Source organism: Ursus arctos, unplaced genomic scaffold, assembly GCF_023065955.2.
Source record: "Ursus arctos isolate Adak ecotype North America unplaced genomic scaffold, UrsArc2.0 scaffold_5, whole genome shotgun sequence".
NCBI lineage: Eukaryota > Metazoa > Chordata > Mammalia > Carnivora > Ursidae > Ursus > Ursus arctos.
Genome location: NW_026623067.1, coordinates 19,580,544 through 19,601,585, shown reverse-complemented (window position 1 = coordinate 19,601,585; position 21,042 = coordinate 19,580,544). Strand labels below are relative to the sequence as shown.

General features: G+C 43.4%; 1 long non-coding RNA gene across 1 annotated transcript in view; it reads left to right on the top strand.

Moving 5' to 3' along the window:
• LOC113261624 (uncharacterized) overlaps positions 1 to 21,042 on the top strand; it is a 341,122-nt gene that overhangs the window by 178,853 nt on the left and 141,227 nt on the right. Inside the window, exons 15-16 of the long non-coding RNA XR_008957555.1 lie at positions 18,890 to 19,196; positions 20,319 to 20,479. This is a non-coding gene — a long non-coding RNA (uncharacterized LOC113261624). The remainder of the gene's footprint in view (positions 1 to 18,889; positions 19,197 to 20,318; positions 20,480 to 21,042) is intronic.

Genomic DNA, 21,042 nt, shown 5'->3' with positions numbered 1-21,042 from the left:
TGTATGTATGTATGTATGTATGTATGTATGTATTTATTTTAGGTAGTTCTGTGTGCTTAAAAAAAAGCCATCATTATGTTCTAGAAATTGGGTGGTATGGAAGGTGTAAGGAGGGAATGTTTGCCCCCTGAAAGGTGGGGGGGAGCCAACCATGTAAATGGCTGGGAGTGGGGTAGGGTGGAGGGGACAGTTGAGGCAAAGACAAAGGTCCAGAGATAGGGACAGGCTTAGAACATTTAAGAACCGGGGAGAGGGGGCGCCTGGGTGGCACAGCGGTTAAGCGTCTGCCTTCGGCTCAGGGCGTGATCCCGGCGTTATGGGATCGAGCCCCACATCAGGCTCTTCCGCTATGAGCCTGCTTCTTCCTCTCCCACTCCCCCTGCTTGTGTTCCCTCTCTCACTGGCTGTCTCTATCTCTGTCAAATAAATAAATAAAATCTTAAAAAAAAGAAAAAAAAAAAAAGAACCAGGGAGAAATCCCAAGTGGCTTGGGAGGAAGTGAGTGAGAGTGAGTTTAATAGTATGAAGCTGGAGAAGAAGGCAGAGGTCAGATCATTTAGGGCATACAGAGCAGGAAACCAAAGGCACACTAAAAATTGGGTTCTTTGGAGAGGGTTTTGATGTGGGCACGGTTTAGGAAAAGCAAGGATTAATGCAGTATGCCAGGGCTGGTGAAGGGAGGTGGGTAAGGGGAGGGAGCAGCTCCTGACTGTGAACCAGCAGGGAGGAAGCTGGAGGAAAACCATCCCTGCATTCACCTGCATGTCCCAGAGTTCCCATGGATGCCTTGCACTGGCCAAACCAACCCAAAGCAGGAAGGCAGGGGAGCCCAATGTTGTAGGCCCAAGGATGAGCCCACCACGGCATAGACAAGAGTCCAGCTGACCCTGCTGACAAACTTGGATTTTCATCCCATTCATAATGGAAAACCACTGGGGAATATAGACAAGGGGATTGACATGGTCTGATGTCTTTTGAAGACTTGACTGTAGCTCTTGTTATGGAGACCGGACTGGGAGTGCAGAGCTGCAGGCCGGCTGCCCTGTTCAGAGGCCCACGCTGTGGCCCATGGCTGCCACCCCGCCTTGCACAGCAGGATTCAGTCACCATAAATGGTGACCTCGCCCTCTCTGATGTGCCAAAGCTGGTTGAGCGGTTGTTCAGGTCTACCTGTGATGTTCCGTGCTAGGGTGTTGCATGAGGTTCCTGAGTGACATGGGGGAGGCAGGACAGTAGTCGCACAGCTTTGTGAGACACCGACCACCGCATTCCTTTTGGTTGGCAGTTTGGTCTGAAACTGGACACTGGGTTGACTAGCTAAGGGTGGTCCTCCCTCACGTCAGACTGCCCTGCGTGCTATGTGTCACTCAGTGAGGAGGGTCTGTGGGCATGCTCGGCGGAGTGTCTCGGAGTAGGAGCTCAGCTGGGAGGGGTCCTCTCCTGCAGTAGGGACTGTTTGCTGGGGTCTTTGCTCTTGTTTCTGTTTATGGCGTCAGAATAATCTTGGTTATTCCTGGGGTCTGGGCTCTCTAAATTGGGCTTTAGTGAAGGAAGATTGGATCAGAAAGACATTTTTTTGAGAAAACATCCTAACAGGTTGGCCGTCCTAGGGAGAAAATATGTATTGTGTATATGGGGAGTAGGAAGGTTAGAGGAGGGAGGGACAGAGGAAGAAGGGAAAACGTGTGAGGTGTTGACAACAGTTTGATGAGTTCGGCTTTTTTCCCAAAAATGTTTATAGAAAATGTTCTAAGATGTGCTCTGCCCAAATTGAGCATAATGGTAAAGACTCTTGAAATTTAAAATACAATGCACACATAGAACTTTCCTCTTTTTTTGTGTTACAAGTGTTGGAACTATCAGTCTGAAACACTGAGATTCTGTATATAGTTTGTATTGCTATCTGCAGTTCTGATTTTAAGTGAGGGTCACACTAAAAATCTCTAGGAAGAGTGTTATTGAGTCAAAAACCAACTTAACTTTTGACTCCATCATAAGTCTCGGGCTAACCTAATATGACTGGAGGCTTGAAGTTTGAATAGTCTATTTTTATTGCCAAATAGAATTTTGATAACATGGTAACCAGGTATAGAAAAGAGTGGCTTTAGTTTTTCAGTTATTTTTAAAAGACATTTTTAAAGACAGGTTACAGCTTTCCAGATTGGAATTACTAACGAATAAACCAAATGTTAATGACAGATAATATTTTAATACTCCGTTACAGGTATATTGATCTAAGTTGCTCAAGAGTCTTTGAATCGTTAGTTAGTATTCAAGGGATGGCTATCTTGTAATGAGATGGCTTTTAACAAACTCATTAAAACGCATTCAATTGACAAAAAATAAATTGAATGTGGACTATTTGTAAGGCAAGTGAAGGAAACTAAAATGCATAAGGCGTAGTCTCTAAAATGCATAAGCCCCAAGGAGATTATGTATTGTGATAATTTTGCCCCTCACTATAATCACCTTGGGAAACAATCACTTTTTTCAATGAGATCACTCCTGCTAAAGGTCTAGGAACCCTTTTGGAACTGTCTTCAGAGCCAGGTTAACACATTTGCATGTGTGCGTGCACACACACATACATACACACACGCAGGTACGTGCATTGACACTTTCCTTTCTTTAGAACACGGTTCAGCAAAATATGGCCTGCGTCAAATCCAGCCTAACCGCCTGCTTGGTATGGCTCCAGAGCGAAGAATGGTTTTTACATTTTTAAATGGTTACAAAAAAAAAAATCAAAAGAAAGATAATATATTGTGACACATGAAAATTACATGAAATTCACATCCTGCTATTCATAAATAATGTTTGGTTGGAACACAGTGATGTTTATTCATTTACGTACTGTCTATGGCCGCTTTCATGCTACAATGGCAGAGGTGAGCGGTTTTGACAGAGACCATATGGCCCTAAGCCTAAAATATTTACCATGTGGTCCTTCGCAGAATCATGTTTTTAGGATCATATCTGATTTTTTTTTTAAAGATTCTCCAGTTAGATCCTCTACCTTCTTTCAAAGATTTGACTCTGAATTACTCTTTCACTCTTTTCCAGTTTTCAAAAACCTTTTTTCGCAGAGATGAACGATTTTCTGTCATTTTATGGACATTCAGGAGAATCTTGTTCAGGTTTTGAAGTCATCCCCAAAAAGTTCCCGAATACTGTAAGCAACGGTTATGTTGTTACTACACTGAAGGGGGTACGTCCCTGAGGCCGTTAGGATCTAAGGAATATGAAGAAGGGAAAACCACCTCAGTAGTCTCTCAAGAAGACCTCAAAGAGAAACGGGACAGTGTCCGGGTACAACAAAAACACGAGTCCACTCTCTTTGCCGGAGTGTGTCCCTGCCCCTCTGTTGTGTTCACTGTGACTCTCTCCTTCTGAGGCTGTTGACTACCATGTCTCTCTCCTAATACCCCCTACCCCATGGCCTCTCTTTACTGGTAGCTTCCGTTGTCTCATTGCTTTGGCTTCTTGTCTGTGGGTCTCTTATACCCCTCCTTCTTGGTGTCTCACATTCAGACATTCTAGGAGCGAGGATCTTACTGGGTCTGTTAGTCACTACCCTGTGAAGTATGCCTTTGATGCGTAGGGTGCTTGACCCAGGTCCCTCCCAGTTAGTGGGGCAGTTCTCCCTGTTGCGCAGGGAGAAAAAGCAGGACTGATTAGTGATTTTTTGCCCCCATTTGGAAAATATTTGTTCTTAGTCATCTGTTGATCTGTTGGTCCCTAATATGCACTGGTATATGGATGTCCAGGCATTAGGGATACTGCTCAAATGACAGGTATCCTCTGCATTCTTGAACTCAACAGCCAATGGTTATCAACTTGGTGAATCAATATGGTGGAGAAATGCTAGCTATTGCCCAATCACTGGGAGCTGACTATAAAATATTCCAAGAGGAAAACAAACACAGATGTCATTGGATGTTACCCAAGTAAGCTGAAAGAAGAAGAGTGAGTCAGGCTGAGATGAGTTTGAAATGCTCCATAATGGTCAGCCTGTGATCCTTAAACTGGGATCCTGGCATGGCCTAACACAAGCCTATTTACATATCTGCCATTTTATGTCTCTAAAACAAAAATTTGATTTTTAGTAAGTTCATTGGAATATGCAGAGGTCCTCATTTGAGATCAAGTAATTTGAACCTTTACAATAAGCCATTTGTACTTTCAAACTCCAGACCTATTTACTGTTCTCCTGGACCCATCCCTTTCTCCATCTGTTGTCACTGCTACTTGTACTTTTTCTCTCATAGTTTTATTTAACCGTTTTATATAGAGTCAAAATAAACGAGAGGATAATAGAGCACTCATTCTAGAGACAGTTTGCTTTGTTCTAGACAAAGGCCTAGAACACACAGAAAAGAGAGGGACCTCAACCCCTTAGAGATGCACCCAATGGCTTTGCACAGGTAAAAATCCCTTGTTATTTATTTCCCTGTGACAGTCACATCTGTCTCTCTGGAACATCTGGGCCACTCCACTGGTGTAGGTGGGACTCTCTCTGGAGAATTTGGCTCTTTTTAATATCAGGCTGATTTTGTCGACCTAGAACTTGGATCACTTGCTCTGGGAAGCAAAGGAGGTGAAGGTGGTGGCCATAGTCACTGTGACCTTGGTGCTATCTCAGGGCCAAGTAGCTCTGACTGGATAACTTGGACAATATTAAAGGTGGCTATCCACCAGGACGACTTGCATATTAGGAATTAAGGATTCAGAGATTTCTTAGGGTTGTCACAGAGGCAGATATGTACATTTTGGGAACTGTGAGGAAAGAGGTTCTTTATACATTCTTCTACGAATTTTCTTTGTTCTTTTTTTTTTTTTTTTTTTTTTTAGAGAGAGAGAGAGAACACAAGCAGGGAGGGGCAGAGGGAGAAGGAGAGAGAGAATCTTAAGCAGGCTCCACACTCAGCATAGAGCCCGATCACGACCTGAGCCGAAATCAAGAGTCAGACGCGTAACCAACTGAACCACCCAGGCTTCTAGGAAATATTTTTAATAGAACCGTTGTCATTTCCCTTTTTAGTGTCCTCCCTGTAAATGATCTTCCCTTTGCCGTCAAATGGCCTGAGTGAACTTTGAGTAGCTGCCACTTTCTACTGTACCAGTTACCAGCCAGTCATTCCTGTTCATGAGAGGAAAAACAAACAAACAACAGAAACAAACAAATAACCCCCTAAACACCACAACGTTATCCCCCTGGCCATACCTGTTTGTGTCTGTAGGAACATGGTGGAAGGCAGCTGCTGTGGTAGGGCTGGATGCCTGGCCTGAAACACAGCCTACCAGCACGATGGTGAAGTTAATTAACCCATCCAGATAAGAGACAGAAGCAAGAAGCACATTTCAGAGCTCCAGACAGTTTTGAGCATCAGGATAATTTTAGAGGGAGTAAGATATTTTGAAATTATACAGTGATCTCTATTAAAGTGATAACAGCTGGTACCAACTTGACAAATCAAGGGATTTTTATAAGAAAGACAAACGGCACACTTCCCGCGAAACCCAGCCAGACTAATATGATCAGGGATTATAGCAAAAGCACTTGCTGCTGTCAAGTCAACACACAGCCTCGTTGACCTTTTATAAACGGATGAAAATAAGTTTAGCAAAACCCTGCAAAGTATATTGCAAGGTAGGCTGGAGGTGAATGGTGGGAGATCTGAGCAGCTTGACTAAACCAGCCGATCAGCAGTAATTGGTAAACGGCCTTCTCCCTTGAGTACCCGGGGACCGATGTGGCCACCCATTGGTAAGCTTGTGGGTTGCTTGGAGGACACTTTATTAACTCTATTTGCCTTTTTTTGGTGGGTATTTCTCCCGTGGGCTTTCACAATAATACCCGTGAATCTGACCCTCGTGACGGATAAATGTTCTTTGGCCTTGGCAATAAGCGTTCAGCTTTGCTTCGATATTTGTTTTTTGCCAGTGCCGTGGCCTTGAGGTGCTGAGCTGTCTCTGTCTTATAGCTCAAGGCCATTATCTGGGCAGCACACTTCCATTTCCTTGAACATTCTCTCTTAAATACTTCGCACGGAAATGAACCTTTTTGAGGAGACTATGCTATAGTTAAGATCTTTCTTGGGGTGGGGGGCTTCTGGGTGGCTCAGTCAGTTAAGCATCTGCCTTTGGCTCAGGTCATGATCCCAGGGTCCTGGCATCAAGCCCCACATCAGGCTCCCTGCTCAGTGGGGGAATCCGCTTCTACCTCTCCCCTTGCTCCTCCCCCCTGCTCATGCTCTCTCTCTCTCTTTCTCTTTCTGTCAAATAAATAAAATCTTAAAAAAAAAAAACAAAAAACCTTAAGCTTTAATAAAAAAAAATCTTTCTTGGGCAGCCATAAGCAATTTTGTCAGTAGATTCTAGTTCAGTCCTTGCTGTTTGCCTTTCCTATGTCAGGAACATACACCAGGACAGTCTTCCACTGGTACTTGAATACAATTCTTTAATCAGTGATCACTTGGCTTTTCCTCTCCCCACCCTCAGCCAAAAAGAACAATTTAATTAGGTCCACTGGTATGAAATCCATTTCTCAACTGTGAGCCTGAGCCCACTTCTTCACCTGAGCGCAGAGCTCCCAGAATTCCCCGAGTGAACCCCCCAGGAGACTCCACTCCAAGGGCAATGGGGCCGAGCCTTGCAGAGGAAGTGGGATGCAGACGGCCTCCTCTTTCTCTGTGGCTCAGTAACGAGGCCCGTTATTTACAGTGCCCTCTCTGCTCACTGACTCTGTTAGCATTTTTCTTTTCAATTTGGATACTGGCCTGCATTGTGCCCCTCTCACGAAGCACGTGTCATTACGATTGTAAAATAATGGGAAGAACGCTATGGCACTGCTTGCTGGTGATATGACTCTCAAACTGTCTACAGATTGCCGAGTAAGTGAAATGTTTTGACAGAGAGAAATATGTGTTGTCAACATTGCTTTACCCATGGTTGAGAAGGGAAATTGAAACTGTACTTCAGCGGGGTTCAGATGTTGATGACTAGAATGATCTCCACAAAACAAATGACTACAGACCATTTTGTTTTCCTTTATGCCTCATTCTTCTCTAATGAAATGCCCAATTAAAAGCAGAGCTCATGTGCTTTAAAAAAAAAGGCTTAGGAAGGATTCTGGGAAGGCGCTGTGACAGGAGCCATCCTTCATCACGGGAGAAAATCATAGCGCCATTGTGAAGAAACAGTCTGCGTTGTGACCTCCCATGTCCTGTGTAGGGATTTGAAAGGAGACTCAGAATATGTGTAACCTTTTAAAGATAGGAGCTTGTTTGTGTATTTGTGTGTGTATGTGTGTGTGTGTGAGAGAGAGAGGGAGAGGGAGAGAGAGAGACAGAGAGGTGGGGGGTGGGGGGAGAGATGTGACTTATTTGTGATATATCAAACAGCAGACACTGGCTAGAAATAGGAAAAAAAATCCCCAGTAGAGTGATGTGTTTAGGACAACTGGTGAATTTATCTCTGGGATTACGTGGAATGTGGAACTGTGCAGCCGTGTGTTGTCTCCTCGCAAAATGAGTTTCTCTCTGTTTCCCTGGCAGGCGTGTTCTTGTTAAGAGCTTGTTCGGAGTGGGAACACGGGTAGCTCCTGGAGCCCTGCTGACCATTCTCTTCCCATTCAGGTCTGCATTGTGGAAGCGGCTCTCTATTTCTTCGCTTAGAGAACATTCTTGATAAGAGAAAATGTTGACAACTTTGCCTTTTTTGAGACTCACTAAGGAAACCTTTCTTCTCGTCAGTCTCCTTTCATGGGCTGGGCAGGAGAAAGGAAAGAGGGTGTTGCTTTGGGGAATACCCTTGACTTGCAATGGGTGTTTAACAACCAGGATTTTCTTGAGCACCTACCATGTGTAGAAGTATATGCTAGTCATTGCAGATTGTGCAAAGATGAATGAAGCTAAATTCCTGTTTTTAAGTAGCTTGGCACATTCTTATTTTAAAAATGGATGGCCTAATTGGAAAGGCTATAAAATGGGTACAGATCAAGTAATAAGGGGATTTGTATGGGTTGAACTTCCCGTGGCTCACTCTGAGGGTTCTGGCATTAGGTAGACCTGAACTTGAACATTGAGTCTACCACCTATTCCCCATGATATTGGTTGGTACAGTATACTTTAAGCTAAGTGTCCAGTTTTTTCCATTGTTAAATGAGGATAATGATATGGACCTTGCAGGGTTGTTGGGATGCGTAAATGAGATCCCAAGAATACAGTGTCTGGTGCCATGCCTGGCACAGATGAGTTCGCCTGGCATGTCGGCTTTCTTCCCTCTGATTTCATGCCATGCTCCATTCCCTGGCAGTCAACTGACACCTGTCACAAATCTGCCCTAAACTCCACAAGTGAGTTACTGGTGTTATGATGACATCTTCCACTGTGTCGCAGCTCTGCAAAATAAAGAAATCCAACACAGGGAGAGTAAGCAGATAATAGTGAGGACGGTTTTCTGAACACTATCTTTCCAAGGTTTATAAGGCCAAATGAGTCTTTTCCTCGTTGAAGAACGGTCACACAGGGGAGGTATGGTGGACATACGTCCTTCCACCAATATCCTGACCTTCCTCCCTCCAGGAACACAGCGGCATTATACACCTCTTTCCCCTGGGAAATTAGGCGTTCCCTGTGATTTGCTGTGGACAGTGACATGGGAACAGAAGCAACTTGTGTCACTTCCAGGAGAAAGCTTTGGAAGATTCCATTCTTGCCGCCACCAATGGTAGCGGAAACACAGGTTAAGATGGGGCTTGTGTCAGCCTAGGCCCATGAGATACTGCAGGGAGCAGGATCCTTCTGACACGCCATGTGAAACATAGAGCGTGAGTGAGAACCTAACTTTTGTTGCCTTGCACCCCTGAGGCTTTGGGCTTGGTGGTTCACTGGCTGCTCAGACTAAGGAAATTGTACACAAATTCCGGTAATGCTGCATTTGCCCAAAACATTTCAGTGACTCCTCGGGTGAAACTGCTTTCTGGGGCAGTATAGGACAACCACAGCATCCGTGTGAAACCATATTCACTCTCCACCCTATGGTAGTATCACCCGGTTTCCTCCCCCACCCTCTTTTTTTTTAAATTTAAATACTCCATTTATTTATTTTTTTAATAATATTTTTTTTATTATATTATGTTAGTCACCATACAGTACATCCCTAGTTTTTGATGCAATGTTCCATGATTCATTACTTGCGTATAACACCCAGTGCACCATGCAATACGTGCCCTCCTTAATACCCATCACCGGCCTATCCCAAGCCCCCACCCCCCTCCCCTCTGAAGCCCTCAGTTTGTTTCCCAGAGTCCATAGTCTCTCATGGTTCATTCCCCCTTCCGTTTACCCCGCTTCATTCTTCCCTTTCTTCTCCTACTGATCTTCCTACTTCTTATGTTCCATAAATGAGTGAACGGACGGTAGCCACTGCGAAGGAGAGATTGGACAGCGCTGAGCGATTGGAGTGAATGGGCCTTCAGAAGCAGTGGTGAACAGAGACCAGGGTGGGAGCACAGCTTATGGAGGGAATTCACCCAGGTGTGGGCGGTGAGAAGGGATTTGTTTATAGAAAATTTAAAAATAATAGAACCGACAAAGATGCAGTCTGTTTTTTATTATCACTGCAAACGTGCAATTCTAGACAACGTTAGGGACAAGTATTCCTCTCGTCTGTGCTCCCACTTTCCCACTTTGTTATGCACCTGTTCAAAAACAACGACAGGGGCGCCTGGGTGGCACAGCGGTTAAGCGTCTGCCTTTGGCTCAGGGCGTGATCCCGGCATTATGGGATCGAGCCCCACGTCAGGCTCCTCCGCTATGAGCCTGCTTCTTCCTCTCCCACTCCCCCTGCTTGTGTTCCCTCTCTCGCTGGCTGTCTCTATCTCTGTCGAATAAATAAATAAAATCTTTAAAAAAAAAAAACAACGACAAAGAGCTTTCAAAACCTGTGAGCAACAGAAATGTGATGGGAACATGTGGCCCCCGCTACAGAGTGTTTTGAAAGAGATAATATTCTTTCGGGATATTTATCTAAAATGAAAAAGAGAAGTCGTTTTGTTGTATCCTTGCCATTTGTTTATGAATTTGGCTGTTTATGAATTTGTATCTAGTTGTCTGTGCATGTGCCTAAATCCTCCTCTTTGCGTTGTCAGATCTGTGAGGGCAGTGCTGGGCCTCATTCTTTCTTAGGTGTCCATAGGGTCTGACCAGTGCTGAACACCGAATTGGGCCCCCATATAGGACGGATGACTCAAACTACGTTAGCAGCAAAACAGTATTTTCCTTTTTTTTTTTTTTTTTCATTTTTATCACTCATGCCTACAAGAATCAGAGAATCAGGGGCGGGCTCTGGCCCACTCCTTTGAGGGTCTTCCTGTTGTTGAAGCTGAGAAATTCAGGAGCCTGCTCTTTGGAGAGAGATATATTCCAGCTGCTGGAGCTAACAGAGATCCAAGCCTGCTGCTTACACCCACGTGAGACAGTGCACACACCCACCTATGAAGGGAAGTCAGGCCCAGATGACTCCTCTGTGTCCATACACATGCCTAGGATTTCTCTTCACGAATATCACTGGTTTTGTTTTTTTTTTTTTTTTTTTTTTTTGATGTTCTTTCTACACCCTGTTATTTGCATGCAATGAAGATTAAGAAGCACGGGGGAAAATAAAAACGTTTTGACTCAGGAGCCACAGTACTCCTAAATGAGAGTCTTTAGTGCCGGTAGGATTCTATAGGAGCTAAGAAGGGGAGCAGGCTGGAGAGAAGTTTGAATGTTGGCTGGTAACTCCAGGCTTCAGTTTTGGGAAGTGTGAGTGAATATAACCCTGGTGAAGATAGTGATTAAGATCAACCTACAATAATCAATAATCGTGGACTGGTCCTGGATACCAGGTCAGAGTGAGCTTGGCCTTGGGGAGAAAGATTACTCTCCTGAACTCTCATTGTTTTATGGACAAGTTATGATCATGGAAGTGGGGGTACAGGGAAGCTTGGGCGTGAGACGGAGTCTTTTTACCATTTTGTGTGTCCACCTTAATGTTTTCTGAGTCAGAGTCTGATATTAAAAGGACCATGTGTAGCCGCTGTCATGTTTGGAATCTATCCCATCTTCCAACGGACCTTCCAGATAGAGAGTGCCCTTGGGTAGACCATCCTGTGAACTGGAACAAGTCTCCAGGCCTGGGTGGATATCATCTGGAACTTTAAGACGTGGCCCAGGTTCTGGGATCATGAACTGGGGAAAAGGCAAACAAATCGGGGATTTTCATTTCTGATTTTTCCAGAAAAGTGTATGGTCATGTTGAGCTCCTGGGCTGAGATATGAGAACACGAAGAAGCTGGGAAATATGCCATTTCTCTGCTGCATGCTCTATTCATTGGGGTTGGCCATTAAGGATACAGTTGACCGACATGTAAGTGCTTCTGAACTTGTAGGCTTGATATGAGATCAAAATGAAAGAGGTCAAAGTCCAAAGGTTTGGCTTTGTTTCTGCTCCCCGAGAAAAATTCCTGGACTTTTTTCACTATCCTCTCTGGAAGGAATACCTGAGTGGGCAACCCAGAACTGACACTGAGTGAAGCAAGGCTACCTGGCAGAACGTCTGAGTTAAAAAACAATAATTCTTGCTTTAGGAGATGTGATGTGTGTATTTGGGAATCATCATTTTCTTTATGGGAAGTCTTTGGGTAAATTGCTACATGATCTCATTTGTTCTCATCCATTGGCCATTTGTTATTCAGACAACAAAAAGGATACAACTCCAGGCATGACCTTGGGCAAGTCACTGAACAATTTGAAGCCTGTCACCTATGAAACATCAGGGTTGGACTGGGCGACGACTTCTGAGGTCCTTGCTAGCCTCAGAAACCTGTGCTCTGGATGCAGGCAGGGGGGATAGCCGTCACAGGTGCAGCTGTATGTGAATCCCTGCACATCATTCTCTTTCCACAGCTTCCATTTTCCTCGGTGTCACTGTACTACTCTTTCACAGAGGCGGGCCTTCAAAGAGCGTTTTTCTCTTTCAGCTCTAAAGCCACATCTTAGACTTTGCAAGAATTATTCTGGATAAAATGAAACAATTAAAACCTTCATGGAAACATTATTTTTAGCTCCGCGCATTATTTCACAAGCCCACTCCCTTTGTCTCTTCTTCATCACAGGATTGAGGCGACTTGTTTCTCTGGCTTTCATCAAATACCTTTTTTCCCTCCTGTTCCAAAGAAGCTGTTTCCTTTTTCCTGGCCAGGTGAAAGCCTGTGCACCCTGCTTGTCCCGATACCAACCCAACTATGGTGGTATCGGGGTTCGCGTCCCTCCAGACTGTCGGTTTCAAAGGGAGGTTCGGAGACGGGGGGGATGAAAAGCAAGCTTCGATTCCCCTCTTCCGATCTCTCCCCCACACATTGCCTGTGTATTATTTCAGAAAACTCATTGAAAAGTAGACTGTTTCCTTCCCTGACTCGGCACCAAATCAAGACATGGCCCATAATGTACTGGTGTGTTGATTATGCATCATTTTGCTGCTGACACCGGGGCCATCAAATATTGGGAAATTTACAGCCAGGGAGGTCCAGCCATCACGCCAGCAGTGAAGGACAAAGTATTCTGTTATTCATCTCCAGCTCTGGCCTTTATGGTCAGACAGTGTGCAATATACACATCAAAGTCAAAACAACCTTCACTTTAGAAAACACCCCTGTCTTTAATTGCTGAAGTAAGAACGCATAAACAGCTTCTGTCTTGATCATAGGAGGCAGGCTGAGTTGATGTAAGTGTTGAGTATTGTGTGATTTGCCAATAGTGGTGTGCCCCATGAAGTTTTAATTCACAAATTCCGTGTATATTCCACTAGAGAGGTGGAAAAACTTTTGGAGTTAAAAATATTTATGCAGTCTGAATACATAGCATACTTATGCTGTATGTACGTAATTGTGGTATGCAGATACGTACGTATGATATACGTATTTATGTTATGATTGTTTTCTTTGGAGTCAGAGCTAATGCCAGGAGTTCTCCTTCTCTGCCCTGGCCCATAGCAGGTAAGAGCCTGGGTGCTAGAAGCAGAAGAATATGAGTTTGAATCTCTGACTCCCTCTATGACATGGGCATAGGCCCCCGTTTACTCTTCTGTGATACGGTGGTAATAATAATAGTACCTACCGTATGGAGGTGTTTTAAAGATTAGATGAGGGTGCCTGGGTGGCTCAGTTGGTTGAGTGGCTGCCTTCGGCTCAGGTCATGATCCCAGGGTCCTGGGATGGAGTCCCGTGTCAGGCTCCCAGCTCAGCGGGGAGTCTGCTTGTCCCTCTGCCTCCTGCTCCCCCTGCTTGTGCTCTCTCTGTCTCTGACAAATAAATAAATAAAATCTTTAAAAAAAAGATTAAATGAGATTGCACATATGGAAGAATTCTTTGTAAAGTGCCTGCTTCATTATAAGAACTTGAAGAATATTTGCCATGATTAGTACCGCCCCCCTCCTGTTATTGTTAAGAAAAGGCTTCCACAGAAAATACATATTCCCAAGTCCTTTATATAGAAGAGGCAGGAAGGAAATGTTATTCTGACTTTACTGATATATATACATATATGTATATGTATGTCTATTATAGAACTTGATGGTCCTTGAGAGGCATATGATTTTGAGAACCTCACTGAGATGACTCAGAAAACACAGCCAAGCAGTGAAAACAGTTCTTGGTTGATAAGGCATTTGTGCTTACCTCAAGTCCCACCTGCCCTCCTGAGAAGGTGTTACTGCTTAGAGTTAGTGTCATTTATAGAGTGGCCATCTGAGCATATAGTGGTAGGGATGTTGGAAATAGGCAGATTCTGGAATGTGATAGTAACCCTTGTGCCTACGAGTCCCCACATGGCCAAATGTAAATGACAAAACCCCATTAAGAGACAAACTCTCACGCTCTTCTGGGAAGGACCAGGAGAATCTGTGGAATGTGATCACTCTTCCTCCCTGAGACCCAGAGGTTACACTAATTGACAAGCATTCTCTGAACAGTCAAGTCAGAGTGACAGCCTTTGCATACTTGGGGTCTCAGAATTCCTTTGTGATGTTGGTCGGTGAGTTGTGGGAGGGTGACTTGGAGAAATAGGCTTGAGAAATAGTGGGAAAGAAAATGGCTGGCCCTTTTAATTATAGACAGTTGGCCCGAGAGTTTGTTTTTTTTTGTTTTTTTTGTTTTTTTTGTTTTTTGTATCGCTGTAAGATGAAATCCAGGCAAGTTAATGGGCTATAATTTCAGACCACTAGTCTATTCAGAAATCACAAAGCAAGCAATAGACGACCCTATTTGAAATGAAAATTACAGTTTGAGTTATTTATCTTTTTCTTTCCTGTCTTTCTTAAGACTAAGTGGAGTGGACGGGTAGAACTGTTAGAATCTGCTCGTGAATCCTCTCTCTCTCTCTCTCTCTCTTTCCCCGTCTCTCTCTCTCTCTCACACACACACATATTCTAAAAACACAGGACCAGAGTCTTACCCAAATCTGCTGGAAGGTTCCCATTCAAGCTGCATGTGTATTACATAAGCATTGCTTGGCTTTCACAAGAACCACCATTCAGAGAAGAACCATAATGCGTATTAATAGGCGAAGAAAGCTTTTGGGAAAGACCATAAAACCTTGGAGGCCATAAACTCTGAAAATGGATTCCAGAATGAAAGTACTCTGAAAGTACTCTGAAAGCCCAGTACGCAGGCTAACTGTGTGTGGGGCCCAGTCAATAAAGTCTTTTGTCCTGAATTGCAAAGTACAGTTGGTGCATTGTCTGCTGAGCTCCTCCACTCCACCTTTTCTTCTGCCTTTTAGCCTACTTGTTGCTTTGTGAAGGTGACCGTGCAATTCTAACAGAGAAGATACACTTTAATAAAATGGTAACGTTTTGGCTGAATACAAGTTTTAAAACAGGATCACTGTAGATTTTAAAGAGGGGTCTTAGCTAGCTAGCATTTTGGACTGAACAAGAAAGCAGTCATCAGATTAGTGTGCTCCTCTTCAGAGCCACAGATCTCTCTGGCAGGTTCTGTCTCCCGGGCACAGCTGCCTCTTGGGGCTGAAGGGGAAGCCCACCTCTGGCTTATGTTGGGTATAGTTCGGCACCTAGAAAGGATTCTGCAGGGGGTCAGCTTTCCCACTGGCCTCCTTCTGTCCTGACCTCGTGGTCTTCATTTTTTTTTTTTTTAAAGATTATTTATTTATTTATTTGACAGTGATAGAGACAGCCAGTGAGAGAGGGAACACAAGCAGGAGGAGTGGGAGAGGAAGAAGCAGGCTTCCAGCGGAGGAGCCTGATGTGGGGCTCGATCCCAGAACGCCGGGATCACGCCCTGAGCCGAAGACAGACGCTTAACCGCTGTGCCACCCAGGCGCCCCTGACCTCGTGGTCTTCAAAGCGCCTGTGTTTGCACCATCTTTGTAAGACCACGAACGGCTCCAGAGTGCTGCTCCCCAGCTTTGCGGTGCCACACCAGGTCCCCTGTAGAGTTTCTGCCGTGCTCTGGGGGTCCCACCTAGGCCTCCCACCGTGTGGCTACAGCACACGTGTTTCCTGAGTGAACTCAGGGCTGCTGTCTGCATGCACGTTTTCAGTCTATAAATCGTCCACATTCCTCCGCCTATTCGCGAGGCCTCCAGCCAGTGCCGTGTTGTGTGTGGGAATGCCGCATTTCTCCAGAGAGAGCTGAGCACTCCTGCCTGCACTGACCGTGTGGATAAACCACCTCCCGTTGTTGACCGGGAACAAGCCGTAGCTCAGACAAGGCAGGGCCCAGGCCCTTTGTGTGCAGATGAGTTTGGCTGCCTCTTTGGTGGCGTGTGTGAACACTCCGCTTCAACTGGGGAAGGCGGGATGTATTTACTTTGTTTCAGGCTTAATGGAGTCACAGACTCTTTCTTTCTTTCTTTCTTTCTTTCTTTCTTTCTTTCTTTCTCTTTCTTTCTTTCTTTCTTTCTTTCTTTCTTTCTTTCTTTCTTTCTTTTTCTTTCTTTCTTTCTTTCTCCCTCCCTCCCTCTTTCTTTCTTTCTTTCTTTCTTCCTTCCTTCCTTCCTTCCTCCCTCCCTCCCTCCCTCCCTCCCTTCCTTCCTTCCCTCCCTCCCTCCCTCCCTCCCTTCCTTCCTTCCTTCCTCACTCCAGTATGATGATCGGGCTTCCCAAGTTTGGCAACAGCAGAGGCAAAACCATTTCCTGTAGGAAGTCAAGCCATGGCTTTAATAAAGAGTTGACCATTGTGGATGAGTCCTTGGAGTCAGGAGAACAAAATGTCACATATATTGGTTTTAATCACATGATTCATTTTTTCCCCCCTGGGATTTTAACACTTGTAACATCTTTCACATTTAAAATTCTGAAAGAAGAACAAACCCATGGGGAAGCTAGGGTTGGAGAGGAAGAAATAGAGCAGGTCAAAGGCTGAGTGGTCTTCAGGCCATGGTAACATGTCACATTGTAAATATTAGGAAAGGAAGCTCTTGAAAGTGGGATTATGGGTACTAGTAAGGGGAAACTGAGGCATCCCTGCTTTGGATTTCTCACGTAGGAATGGAGATGGTATTTGGGCAACCTCAGGGGGAAACGGGGAGGGTGGAAGGGAAAACAGGTATCTATCCATTGCTCTTGAGCAAGTCAATAGAGTTCCTCCTCTTCATTCAACACATCTTTATGGACTGCTTGCTCTATGCCAGGGATCGTCCCCTGGGGATACTAGCTTGTCATCATTAGTCATATCTACATCTTTATTAAATGTCTCCATCCGTCCATGCTTGCTAGGTATTCCAAGGGAGTTAACCGGAGTCATCGGTGGCCTCCCGGAATTCTGTGGAAAAGACAAGATGCATATGCTTCTTGTATGACAGTGTTCTGTGTTGGGAAATGAGCAGTTTTGCATTGTTATGCAAACACCAAGGTAATAGAATGTGTATAAATTACAGTAAGTGCAATTACTCACAGGAAAATTTGTTGGCACTTAGTCATGTTATTGTGTTCACTGCAGATTATAGCTTGTTACTTTCTGTTCGTCTAATATACTTTACCCACTTGAGTTTTGAAATAGAAATGAAATGCTGGTGTATCATCATTTTGCAAGAAAGATATATATGTGTCTTCTATTGCATTAGACAGGTTAATATGTTTTTGCATTTTATAACAGGGAACTTTATTAGCATGATGAAATTAATGCATGCAGGGCAATATCTTCCGAACCAGTTGTTACCAGTAGATAAAGTCTGTTGTGGTAATTGCTAACTGAATGTCGGATCAGGGTTATTACTGAAGTAAAATCATTCACTGTGGGATGATCAGAGCTACAATGTTGTGAATGATAAAAGAGCTGCCTCTACTCCCTAGTTTTAATTAGCTGTTAAAGAGGTGTCCTGGGTGATTTTGAAAGGCTCATCTTATCAATATTGTTATTTAGAAATGATTTATAATATTGTTACAGAGTCTGCTAATGTTTCTATCACTAAAAGTCTATCATTGTTCCCATTATGAACTCTGTTGTTTGAAGGCTTAGCAGTCAGAGCTGGAATATTTCCTTCAAAGCTTTGGGTGCATCTTTCTTTAAAACATTATAAGGCCTTAAGACCTTAGGAGTCACTCTTTCTGGGTGGACCACAACGGATCTGTATTCATATGACAGTGCCCAGCTTCAGTCCTGTAAAGAGATGGAAGCCTAATTTTCGAGGAGGAAATGCCTTCTCTCCTTTATCCATTGGTTATGTTTGAAAGTGGGTCTTGGTCACCCTGGAAATCTGCATGAGTAGATTGATGTAATATATCTTCTGCCATTTAATTAGTCAATAGACTTTTCTAGTATTCATGCTTTGAAACATTAATAAAGTTTCCAGAAGGACCTAATTTATGGCCTGAATGAAATTTCCATGTTGGTCAGTTCCTGAATAAGTATAAACAGAGGCATTTTTGAAGAAAAACGTTCTCCAGAGGGCTGGAGCTCACATTATAATGTCTGTGTTCTGGAATAATCTGCAAAATCACAATTCTGTGGCTTAGGTCCTGCTCATGGTCCCTGCATTTACACCATTACATCATTCCCAAGGAACAACCGCAGTTGTGGTCATTGGATTCATGGCTGTGCATCCTTGGATTTCTAAATCTACCAGTTAACCATACTTCAGAAAAGGTCATTTTTAGGAAAGTGATGAACTGTCACAGAAGTTTTTTGTTTTTTTTGTTTTTTTTGAAATTTGGAGGCACCATAGAAATTACCTACTCTTATTTATGGCTTACTGTTGAGAAAAACGAGACCAAAATAGACTGAGGACTTGTTTAGAGTCAAGTATCTATTTAATCAAAAGATCCTGTACAAGAATCTAGCCTGGCATAGCCGGATTTCTTTCTGTTCACTGCTTGCTTTGCATTGTTACTGGCCATATATATTGATATTTAGCCAATAACAATGCAATAACAATGCAAGGCAGGCATATTTATACACATAGTAATAAGGTAATTTAGATAACATGTCAGTCACTCTAAGATCAAAATTCCATCCCTTCATTATTCAGTTATGAAATTTGAGTAGATTGCTATGACTGCCAGTTTGCTTGACTCTCAGTGGAAGGAGTTAGTAGGCTTCAGAGATGGTGGCTTTCGGAGGATGAGGTGCAATTTATATCACAGAAATCCTCAGAGATAATGGGTCCAAATGAGCCGGGAAGGGATTTTCTTGCCACTTTAAGGATGCTATCAATTTGAATGCAAGTGCATCTGTTTCCATTTTAGCGGTTACTGTAAAAAGGATGTTGGAAATCCAAAATAACAGGTACCGTATTTCCAGTATATCCCAGTGATGTGTTGGTGCCAGGATTGCCCATCATTTATTCCAGTGTGGCATTTCATTACTCTTTCCCATATTATTCCACAGGTTTGCAACTTGACCAGATTTATTTATGGCCTCTGGAGAGATGTGCTACGTCTGGTGCTGACAGAGCTAATCAATGCCTCAGTGAATTTGTCAACATAGCACAGGGCTAGCTGGAGGTCTTTCTGAGGTAATTGTCCTTTTGAAGTCATAGGGTGCCTGAAGTCGTGTTATAATGGTTGTCCACGTCTTCTGAAGCAACGCTTCTCAACTGTGGTGGTACATCAGAATCAGTGGAAGACCTTGTATGAAGTCCCAATGCCTGGGTCCCGTTTTTGGAGAGTCTATTCTGGGATGAGACCTCTGCATGGTAAGTTGTGAAAGCTCCCCAGGTAACTCTAGCGAGATCCCCCTTTTTAAAGCTTCCCAAGCACGCAGCCAGGGTTGAAACCCACCAATGAAAAGTGATGGCCCCCTTTGTAACATTGTTTAATGAGAGGGGATTCTTTTGTTAGAAATCACCTATGATTTAACAGTCCACGTACCACCCTGGAGAAAGAGTTGGAGCTGACAGTTTTATTATCAGTGGCCTCAATGTGATGGCTAAGTGTGCTTATTTTCAGATGTTTTGTCTTCTCCTCAAGGGACTAACTGTACATTATTAGTTCATATTTAACCTGACAACAGTAAAAATATGAAAACCAAATAAATCCCAGCAATGTGCATGTTACCAAAAGAGATGAATTTTTTTGTTACTTCTCTTCTATTACGATGAGATTTCACCCATATTAAGAGTGACTTCTGCTCATATTAATAAGTAGATATTTTGACAACCATTCATTTATTGATTCAAAATATTGGCTTATCGTTTTGTGTGTCAGGCACCAGAATAATCAGTCTGCAACACATCATTTTCTTCATAACCAAAATTTACTGTGGAAAAAGACAAATTATTTTGTAGGTTACTCTTGATACCATGACACCTTTGAGACAAAAGGTTTAACGTATCATGTGATAGGCAATCGTATGGCTTTTTCAACAAAGGAAGTCTGATGCTTTTTACTTTTGTTGGACGAGAGGCATTAGAAAACCCATGGTAATGACTCTAGAGTTTCTAATATAATTTGCAAACTCTGGAGCTGTGGTTCTAAGCCTTTTGTTCTTAAGGCACAGACTTCCAAATTAGAGAATTTTTGATAATGTTCACGAAGGGAATAAAAGATAAAGCATGAATAAAAAATAAACACAGAGTTATTTATAAGAGAGAAGCTTAAAGAGGTAAAAACACCCAACAAAAGGGGTTGGCTAACAATGATGGCATATCCATACAATGGGCTGTTATGATACAAATTTTAAAAATTGTCAAGAAAATGGGAACATGCTCATATTATGTAGAGAAGTTGAATATAAAGTAATAGTAACAGTATGATGGTCTGTTAAATCACGAATATTCATGTTGATTTTGTTTTTCTCCATTCCCTGCGCACTTCAGGGTGACGGCAAAGTCAAGGAGCTTCCCAGATGGTCTCAGTTGTCCTGGAAACTTCCCCAGGCACAGGATATTTGCAAAGCTGCTTTTCCCAGGTGTGAGTTTCCGATTTCTGGTGATTTCTTCCAAGCATGATGCTGGATTATCCTGGGAAGACAACGTGGGTATGTAAGTAGAAGATGTACTGCCTAGCAATGACTGGCCAAGTGATCAAAGTCAACCGGCCAAGTCATAGGGCAGCATTCCGTCAGAGCTCTGTACCTAATGGAAGCCATCATTTCCACTCACCACATGGTGTCTTGTAGCAACACCCTTCTCGAATCCCTCCAAAACCACCCCCAAGGGAAGCTCTCTAGACCAGATACACTTCCATCCTTCATTAGCGTTCTTCTCACTTTGGGTTATTTTTTTCTCATTAACTTAAAGCAGTGGTTCTCAAAGTGTGTTTCCCTGGGTCAGCAGCCTCAGCTGGGAATTTAAACTTGAAAAAAAAAATTACACTAGTTAATGACGATGTGTTTCTTTCCTTTATAGTAATATTTCTCTCGCAACAGTTTATGGAATTATGGTAGTTAAGATGTACCTAGCTCTTACTCTGTATTGAACATTCTTCAAAGTGTTTTCCAAACATTAACTCATTTAATTCTCACAAGCACATTTTGAAGTAGGTGCTGTTATTTCCCTATTTCGCAGATAAGGAAGCTGGACACAGAGAGGATAAGTAACT